Below are 10070 nucleotides of genomic sequence, written 5' to 3'. Positions count from 1 at the left end.
GGGCCAACTTCTCACATTGGTGAGCAGCGGTTGGGATTTGAGCTTGCTGTTGTTCTACCACGCGTATCCTAAGAATATCTTGTGAAAGATCGCATAAGTACTACAGGTACATATAACTTAGCTTAGAATACTCTGAGTTCTACTGAACCAGCTGTTGTAGCTCCTCAAGGCTTAGCACACCTTGGCTACAACTCTTAGCAAGGGATCAGTAGGTAAACACATAGTGTAGGTAGGTGCATCACTTACACCACACTAGAAGCAGCATGTCAGACAAAGGAGGAAACTCTGAGTCTCCCCTTGTGTCAGTCGACCTTCCACAGGTCACCTCCAGATATGCTGCACTTAGCTTCCACGAGATGCGACAGATCTGTACATCTCGGAAGCTAAAACAGGGTGCAAACCCTACCATTCCGTTTCTGATTGGTCTCTTGGAGACTTATGATGCAAGGAGGGCGGGTAACACCGGCCCTTCTCATCCAGAAGTGGATATGCCCCCCCTCGAGGGAACCCGAGGTGACCCTGACCTTATCCATCTCTCCGCAGAGGGCAAAGAGGAGGACGAGGAGCAGAGACATCTGGGGACGAGGCAGACAAAGGTCCAGTAGTGGTTAGCCAGCTAACTAGGGACAACTTAAGCCGGCACGAGAATGGTACTAGGAGACCCCTGGGGCCCCTCTCAGGCCAGCTTAACATTGGGAGTGGACGAGTTAGGTCTCTGTCGAGAGGCTCTAACAGATCCGCTCGAACCAATGGCTCTCGAGGCTCTGCTCGAAGAGGGATGACATCCCCTCAGAGGAGAGTGTACGAAGCGAAGGAGCAGGAAGTCAATCTGCGGATCGAAAGGGAAGAACTTGCCCTAGCCAAAGAGAGACTCGCCTTTGCTAGAGAGCAAGAATTGAGTGGGACCATTCCCACTGGTGGCAGCATTCCCCCACGGGAACCCAGGAGTTTAGACACTAAGCACCTGAATAAGATAGTGCCCCCCTTTAAGCAAGGGAACGACATCCACAAATGGATTGCTGCTTTGGAGCGGGCCTGCACTGTACAGTGCATCCCCCAGAGTCAGTGGGCAGCTATCTTGTGGCTCTCCTTTGAAGGTAAAGGTAGAGATAAGCTCCTCACTACAAGAGGGGAGGATGCTAACAATTACCAGGTCCTGAAGAACACACTGATCGATGGGTTCGGCCTAACCACTGAGCAGTACAGGTTGCTGTTCAGGGATACCCAGAAAACTCAGTCTCAGGACTGGTCTGACTTTGTCGATTGTGCCACTAAGGCTTTTGAAGGCTGGCTACTGGAAAGTAAGGTTAATGATTTTAAAGGATTGTACAATCTAATTATGAGAGAGCAAATCTTAAGTAATTGTCAGAACCAGTTATTACACCAGCACCTGGTAGACTCTGATCTGACCTCTCCACAAGAATTGGGTAAGAGGGCGGACAAATGGGTCAGAACCAGGGTCAGGCCTAAGAACCAGGGTGGTGACCAAAAGAAGGAATCGACCAAGCCTCAAGAGAAGGGTGGGAATAAATCTTCTGATCAAACCACAGGGCCCCAAAATTCCTCTGAAAAGGGTGGGTCCCCAACTTCTCCCAAAACCCAAAAGAAACCTTATTGTCACACCTGCAAACAGGTGGGCCATTACAAAACTGACAGCAGTTGTCCCAAGGCCAACAACAATAAGGAGAACATACCCCCAAATAAAGCTTCCCAGCCTCCTGTTACTACTAGTAGTAATCCCCCAGGTGGTGGGAGTGCCCCCAAGAATCTGGGTGCATTTTCTTTGGGAGTGCCTGGGGACTCTGGCCTAACCAGGTCCCCTGACGTAGATACTCTTGTCTGTGAGTCTGGCATGGGGTTTGCCAACTTCACAGCCTGTCCCAACACTTTGGGCAGGTACAGTCAGGAGCCCCTCATCAATGGTTCAAAAGTTGAGGCCTACAGAGACACAGGGGCTAGCATCACCATGGTGGCTGAGAGCCTAGTCCCCTCAAGGCAACTTATGCCTGGTGCCACATACCAGGTAGTGAACATTGATGGAGTGCAGAGAGATCATCCCATAGCAGTGGTAAATCTCAGCTGGGGAGGTGTCACTGGTCACAAGAGAGTGGCAGTGTCACCAAACTTGCCTGTAGATTGCCTACTGGGGAATGATTTAGAGACCTCAGCCTGGGCTGAGGTAGAGCAAGAAACCCATTTTAAAATGGTAAACCTCCATGGTAAGGTTAGTGGGGCAGTGATAGCCACAGCCCCAGTCCCAGAAGTCCTCCCCGAACAGGTCAGGAGGGCTGTGCCAGTCACAGCCCTAACCCAGAAAGATGCCTTTCCTGAACAGGTTGGCAAGGCTGTGATGGTCACAGCCCAAACCCAAACTGAGTCCCTTCCTGAAAAGGTTGGTGGAGTTGTGATGGCCACAGCTCAAACTCAGACCGATAATAGTGTTGTGAAGCCTGAAACCATGGATCACTCCACTCAAACAGAGAGCATTGAGGAGGAAGAAAAGTCTTCCCCCTCCCAGACACTAGGTGAGAGCCAGCCTCCTCAGGGAACTGACTCTACCCCTGGTGAAGGAACTGCCCCAGAGGTAGTCAGGCCTAGCCTGGCAGAGCCCCTGATGACAGTGGAACCTTCCCAGGTGGGACCCAGTCTGGAGCAGGTAACCTGCCCCTCTCTACTGAAGGATTGGGTTCTGTAGGACCCAGCGGTGTCAGGGCACAACACCTGAAACCTTCGTGGGTAACCTGTTCCGGCGTACGAATCACAGAGACACGGGAGACTTCCTTCGACGTCAAAGATTCAAGGTTTATTTACTGCAGGGAACACAGAGGTCACAACAAGTACACCACGTGCAACTTGGGGAGACTGCTTCAAATTGGTTCTGTGGATCGCTCCTTTTATACAGTTTTTACCCATAAGACAACATGGTACACAAAGGTTTACAACTCAGTTCCCACCATCATCCCCCAGAGGGGTCGCTTTGGTCACTTTGAACACATGAGGTCCGGAACATAAATGCGGAAACATTTGGCGGTTCCCAACTGTAAAAACCCATCTTCCCAACATTAGTGCATTCCAATCGGTAATAAACAGATCGGAATAGGAACAAAGACAGGTGCAGAGGAAGACGGAGACAGTGGAGAGATCGGAAAGGGTGTAAAAAGGGGAGGTATCGGGAAACACGAGATACAGGCATCAAAGGGACGTGCCTAATGAGATGCACGGCTGAGACAATAAGTCCGTGCGGCAAGATGAGCTTTGAGCGGCGCCATCTGCCTTACAGTAACATCCCCCTCGTCATAAAGACACTTACAAAGGACATGTGTCTTCCGCAAATATCTTGGGAGCCCCAGGGTCGCGAAGCGGACAGCGTCCGTTCGCTGGCTACTTGAGGGCAAGAGACAAAATGGATGCCGTATCTAAGATGGAACCCGTGGGTACAGATGAAAAACCCACATGACGAACGAACGGTTTAGGTTAACACAGCGAAACTGCGCACACTTACTAAACTCGTCATTTGCGGTTCATAGATACCAGACTCGACCATATTCGTGCGAGTCGAAAGCACCACTTACAATTGTCACGGAACCTCAGACGCTCCTTTTGATCTCATGTAGGCAAGCACTAGTCAGAATCATATTCAATATTCATCAAACCATCGAGATGTTGCTGTAGCATAGCTCTGTCCAATCGAGTCCCCTTGGTAACAGGTGGCTGTCTCATACACGTTGTAGCACAGAGGCCACATAAGGCAGGACCACACTGCACACAAAGGCAACACGTGAACAGGAACACTACAACGACTCCGATGATCATCAGAATTTTCCAACCCCAAGTCGACATCAGGCCCCAAAACCATCCAAGTAGCGTCCAATCCCCTACATCCACGTGTATGGATTCGGAGATCTTATGCAACTTCGAGATGGCTTGATAGACAGTAGGAGCATTATCTGGAATAAAAATGCAGCAGCTCGAATGGATCACCTTACATACCCCACCTCGGTCTGCTAGGATGACATCTAAAACCATACGGTTTTGCAACGTCATAAGCCTCTCCGCCTGAAGTTCTGTGGTGATATTACCAAGGGCACTGGCAGTAATATTAGCTGTCGATTCTACCACTCGAGTCAACTGTCTCAGGTTCCTACTATTGACCATAGGTCCCCAAAACGGGAGGAAACCCTTGAAAAAATCTCCTGCCTCTTGACCGGCAGTATCCTCTTCGCTAATTACGCCTCTCACAACTCTAGTCTTATGATAATCGGCATCTACGGTAAACGTCAGAGGCAACAGATTTGCAATGAAGCATGAGCCCATGAAGTCAGCGGGCAACCATGCATATGCACGATCATAACAGATAAAGTATGTACCCTTGGCAGCCAGGAACACAGGGGACGAGGACATCGGCAGAATGTAATTTTCAATGCAAGCACTTGCTCCAAGTCGGGCTTGCGATCTTCGGCCACGACCCATGAGACAAAAATTACCAGTGTGAGGTACGACCCATATTGGAGGCGAGTTTTTAAGCTGCTTTTCGCTAGTGAACGCACTGTATTCACCTCTACTTAGGACCCTATAGGCTTGTACCTCTTCTTCGGGAATAAGCGAAGGATCATAGATATCGCTATCTAAATCCTCTATTGCTATCGACAAAGGTTTTTGATACGAGGTAGGACCAGAGTAGGGGGAACGTGGTTCTCGAATGGGGTGGAAACCCAGTGCGCTTCGAAACATTGTTTGAAATGCTCGAGCTGACCCTTGGGAACTATACGGTAACACCAGATATGGAATTCCCTTATCCGTAGTATGTGGCATCAACCCACACACCCAACAATTAGTAGTGTTAACCACTAACTGATGCTGATGAAGGAGCTGAATAAAGGAATTATTGCGGAATTCTACACGTCTAGCCTGCTCGTGTTCCGGTAACATATGAAAGGAATGGGGAGAAACAGTAGAGGTAAGATTAGGGTAAGGAGTAGGAGTAGGTGTAGCAGGTAAGAAGTAGGACATCATGTAATACACCCCACCCGCCAAAAATGCAGAAGCAGTCAGAAACAATACAAACAGTTGGAATATAAAACATTTCGTACGACTGAGTTGCTGCAGCTTGAATCGGTGAACCTGAGCTCCCTCCAAATCATTCAGCTTCGAAAATGCCATTCCCTACGACCGTCCGCAACGTTTCTTGACGCACTTCGTTCTGGGTAGCAATAGTCAATCCCTAGGAGTTCCCAGGAACCGACGGCCTTTAACCTAGTGTCAAGACCTACTATCCAGAAGGAAGTACGCGCGCGGCCCTACGGCCTTCAATGCACAATATGTATGTATGCAAAAACAAAGTCTCTCAGCTATGGAAGCAAAAAGTATAAGGAATGAAGCTCAATATATATATATATATACAAGAATAATTACAATAATACAAATGTTCAAAACTGATCACGAAAAACGGGATTATGCAGTTGTCAATACAACAAAACCAAATCTTTTTATTTGTCCTTAGTGCGAGGTCGCAAAAAGTATCGGGTTTTCCCAGAACGTGTCTGCTCGTCAAACAAAGGATCCGTTGAAGAGACAGCGTCCTGCTGATCAGTTGGGTGTTCTGGTCTTGAGTCTTTCGATGACAATTGTTCAACAAAGTCTTTCTGCTGCGCTGGGGATTCTCCAACAGGCTGTGCGTCGCTAAAAGGTACAAACACCGGCAATGTTTCTGTTTCTGTTGACGCAATGCCTCTCCTTACCCACGGGTCTGCCGGCAAAGGAATAGGGACTCGCTTGGTATGGGTGGCATGCACCCAATTCTTACGTCCCTCGAGACGAACGGCAGTCCTCGTGGCCAGGAGCACTTGATAGGGTCCGGTGAACCTCGGGTCTAGGTTGTTTTTGCGTGAAAAAATTTCTCGTCACCACCCAGTCTCCGGGCTGGAGCTGGTGGCCTGGACCCTCCGTCTGCGTCGGCAATGCTTCGTAAACCTGTTGGTGAATCAACCTCAGTTTAGCAGTCAAGTCATGTAGATAATCGATCAACATTGGGTACTCAAGATCAGAAAACATTCCTGGCCTAGGAACCCCCCACACATTCGCAGGACGGCCGAACACTATTTCATAGGGACTAAGCCCTACTCGGGAGTGTACAGTCGCCCTAGTTGACAGTAATGCTAAAGGTAAAGCGTCAGGCCACGAAAGACCAGTCGTAGCCTGAATCTTCGCTAGTTTTAGTTTAAGGGTGCCGTTGTACCCTTCAACCAAACCAGCTGACTGGGGATGATTGGCGCTATGGAATTTCTGATTAATTCCAAGGCCCTTACACACACTCTTCATCACACTTCCAACAAACTCACTTCCGTTATCTGACCACACGACTCTAGGCATTCCATACCGAGGAAAATATTCCTTCAGTAGGATTTTCGCAGTAGACAAAGCAGTATTGTCTTTGAGAGGATAGGCCTCGATCCATCGGGAGAATGCGCAAACCACAACTAAAACGTATTTCAGGTTGTTGCATCGCTCCATATGGATGAAGTCCAATTGAATCACCTCAAAGGGACATGAAGGGGGAGCAAAACTGCCAGGAGGAGTTGGGGTTCCTTTGCCAGGATTGTACATCATGCACACCATACAATTCTTCACCAGACGTTCAACACATTTTGTAATGCCATCATTCTTCCACACCGGAGACAGCAACTTACAAATACCTTTCACGCTGATATGTGCTAACCCATGTGCCATTGTCACAACGGCCAGCACATACGCATCAGGCAACAACCATCTTTTCTGATCCGACAAATCAATCCAACAACCATTCGCATCCAACTTTCCCGTGCTTTCTTTCCACTTCGCCTTTTCAGTCTCGGTGGCCTCATTCTGAATTTCTTTCACACTTTCGATAGTGTCCTCACACATACTCGATTCTGTAGGCCACCTAACCGAACTCGTCACATACATCCGAGTGCTAAGGTTCCGGGCAGTCTCCTTAGCAATCTCATCCGCAAATGCATTACCACGACCAACATCATCCGTCACCTTACGATGCGCACTACATTTAACAATCGCTACTTGCTTAGGCAACGTCAATGCATCCAAAAGATCATTCACAAGCTGGCCATGCTGGATCTTCGTACCATGCGACGTCAAGAAACCTCTCTCTCTCCACAATCGTCCAAAGCTGTGAGCAACTCCAAACGCGTACTGGCTATCAGTAAACACATTCACACGTTTCCCTTTCGCTAACACACATGCTCTAGTAAAAGCAATCAATTCTGCAGCTTGGGCAGAATTCTGATTCAACCTTGCAGTCTCAACAACAGTATTCAACGTTACAACAGCATAAGCAGTAGTCACATCGCCATTCGGTAATTTAAAACATGACCCATCCACATACAGGGTGCCATCCGGATCTTCCAATGGAGTGTTTTTAAGGTCCACTCGACCTTTTGTTTCCTCTTCAGTCCTCAAGTAGCAATCATGCTCTGCTACTTCATCTGACTCTGTGCTAATTGGTAACAAAGTTGCCGGGTTCAGAACATTACAGCGTTTTATTTGAACGTGGCTTGCCAACAACGTCAACTCGTACCCAGACAACCTCGCACTCGTCAAGTGCTGAGTTTTCGTTCGATTCAAAAGAGTATCGACTGCATGCGGAACCATCACCGTAAGCATATTATCCATGACCAATCCTGCTGATTGTCGGATGGAGACCGCAGCTGCCGCAGTTGCTCTCAAGCAACTCAGCAATGCTCTAGCTACTGGGTCCAAGGTCGAGGAAAAATATGCGCATGGACGCTGCTTACCACCAAAAGGATGCGTCAAGACACTCAAAGCACAACCTTCTCTCTCGTGAACATATAATGTAAACGGCTTACTGTAGTCAGGAGTACCTAACACAGGAGCCGAACACAATGAATCACGCAGTTCAGAAAAACTTTTCTGACATTCTTCCGTCCATGGTAAAGGAGTTGAAACATCCTTACACGTAAGAGCCACCAATGGTTTCGCTAGCAATGAAAAATTAGGAATCCATTGCCTGCAGTACGACGTGATACCTAGAAAGGCACGTACATCTCTTTGGGTTTTTGGCACAGCCATTCGTGCAATCGCTGCAATTCTCTCTGGGGTCAACCTCCTTCCCTCCTTTGACAATAAGTGACCTAGATAGGTTACTTCTTGACAACAATATTGGAGTTTAGTAGGTGATACCTTGTGATTCAACTCACAGAGATGTTGTAGCAACGACACCGTAGCAATTTTGCAAATGTCCTGAGTATCGGCAGCCACCAATAAGTCATCGACATATTGGATTAAGGCCGCACCGACCGGCAACCGAAACGCATCCAGTTGACCCTTCAAGGCTTGACTGTAAATCGATGGACTTTCACAGTAGCCCTGAGGAGCGCGTTTAAACCGGAAGCTGCGTCCACCGAGAGAGAAACCGAAAAGGTCTCTGCTCTCTTCAGCAATCGGGATGCTGAAAAACGCATTTTTCAAGTCAATCACCGAAAACCACGATGCAGAAGCCGGAATCAGAGTCAGTAGCGCCGTGATGACAGGCACAACAGGGAATTGAGGAACCACAATTTTATTCACCTCCCGTAAATCGATAACAAAACGATAAACAGGTGGTTTTGAAGGATCGGTACGTTTAAGAATAGGCAGCACAGGGCTGTTGCACACGTTTCCCCGAGTCTCTTCGATAACGTCTTTCTCAATCAGATCATAAATGATCGCTAACAACGCTCGTTCACCATCAAGAGAGATACGATATTGGGGAATACGTGGCAAACGCACATTCAATTTCAACTGGACAACATTGGGCGAGATATCAAGTAGGCCCACGTCATTCGGACCCGTTGCCCACAAAGACGCAGGAAGAGAACTCAATTCCGGTGGGAGCTTGTCGAGAGACAAGTACATGGGGGAGACAACCCTTTCTCCTAACGTAAGCTTTACACCTGCAGGAGAACAATACAAAGTTGTGTACAAACGTTTAAGCAAATCCAGGCCCAAAAGATTTTCACCACAACCTGTGGTCAGAATCAATGGAGCTTCTAGCTCACGTGGCCCAATTTTAAGGGGCAAAGGGCGTGAAACTGGATTGCTAACGGGGGCGCCAGAGAATCCAACGGAAACATTTGTTAAGCCAGACAAAGGTGCGCCAGGGAGTTTCGAATGCTGAATAGAACTTTTCGCTGCACCAGTGTCCAACAGAAAAGGCTCAACGACGCCCGATGTAGCAACTGCGACGTAAGGCCCTCTCTGATCAACCGGAACTGATACCACTCCCTCTCCTTGTCTTCGGCTGTCCTAGTAATTACTGTCGTCAGTTCCCTGATCGATGTAATAATCGTCTACATTATACTGCGCAGATCGTCCTTGCGATGATCCACGTTGATCGAAACAATTATTATTATTAGAGGAGTTATCAGAACGGTCGTTCTGAGTACCACGACCTCTACCACGTGATGCCTGCTGCGAACCACCACGACCTCCTCTAGATGAGTTACCACTATTACGTTCATTCAAAACAGGGCAATTGAATTTAATGTGTCCCTCCTGTCTACAATAAGCACATTGATTGTACCCTAACGATGATCTTTGGGAGGAGGAATCATTACGCGGCTGCGATCGATTCGATTGCGGCTGCGATCTATTCTGCTGGGGTGCATTCTGATTCGAACGCGGAGGATATGCTTGTTGAAGCAACACCTTAGTTTTTAGCTCTTTCGTCTTTTTATCAGCACGGTCGCTCTCTTCTTTCTCTCTATTCTCATAATATTGTGCTGTAGCCAATATCTGAGCCGAAGTAGAAACGGCCCATGCACTTTCCGAATTCTTTAATTTATTGCTCAAATCGGGCAATAAGTTTGAAACAAATTTATCCACAAACAATCTCTGTCCACCCTCGGTACCCATATCCTGTCCACTATGGTCAATGAATGCTTCCTCGAACCCCGTAAAGAAGTCGGAAACACTCTCATCTTTCTTTTGCTTGCAAGCTGACAATTTGTCCCAGTTTACTCTCATAGCTGGCATAAGCGTTTTCATTAATGTAATTATTCGCTGGGGAAGAGCAGCAA

This window comes from Lissotriton vulgaris, chromosome 11 (genome assembly GCF_964263255.1).
Source record: "Lissotriton vulgaris chromosome 11, aLisVul1.2, whole genome shotgun sequence".
NCBI lineage: Eukaryota > Metazoa > Chordata > Amphibia > Caudata > Salamandridae > Lissotriton > Lissotriton vulgaris.
Note: the sequence above shows the minus strand (reverse complement) of the source record.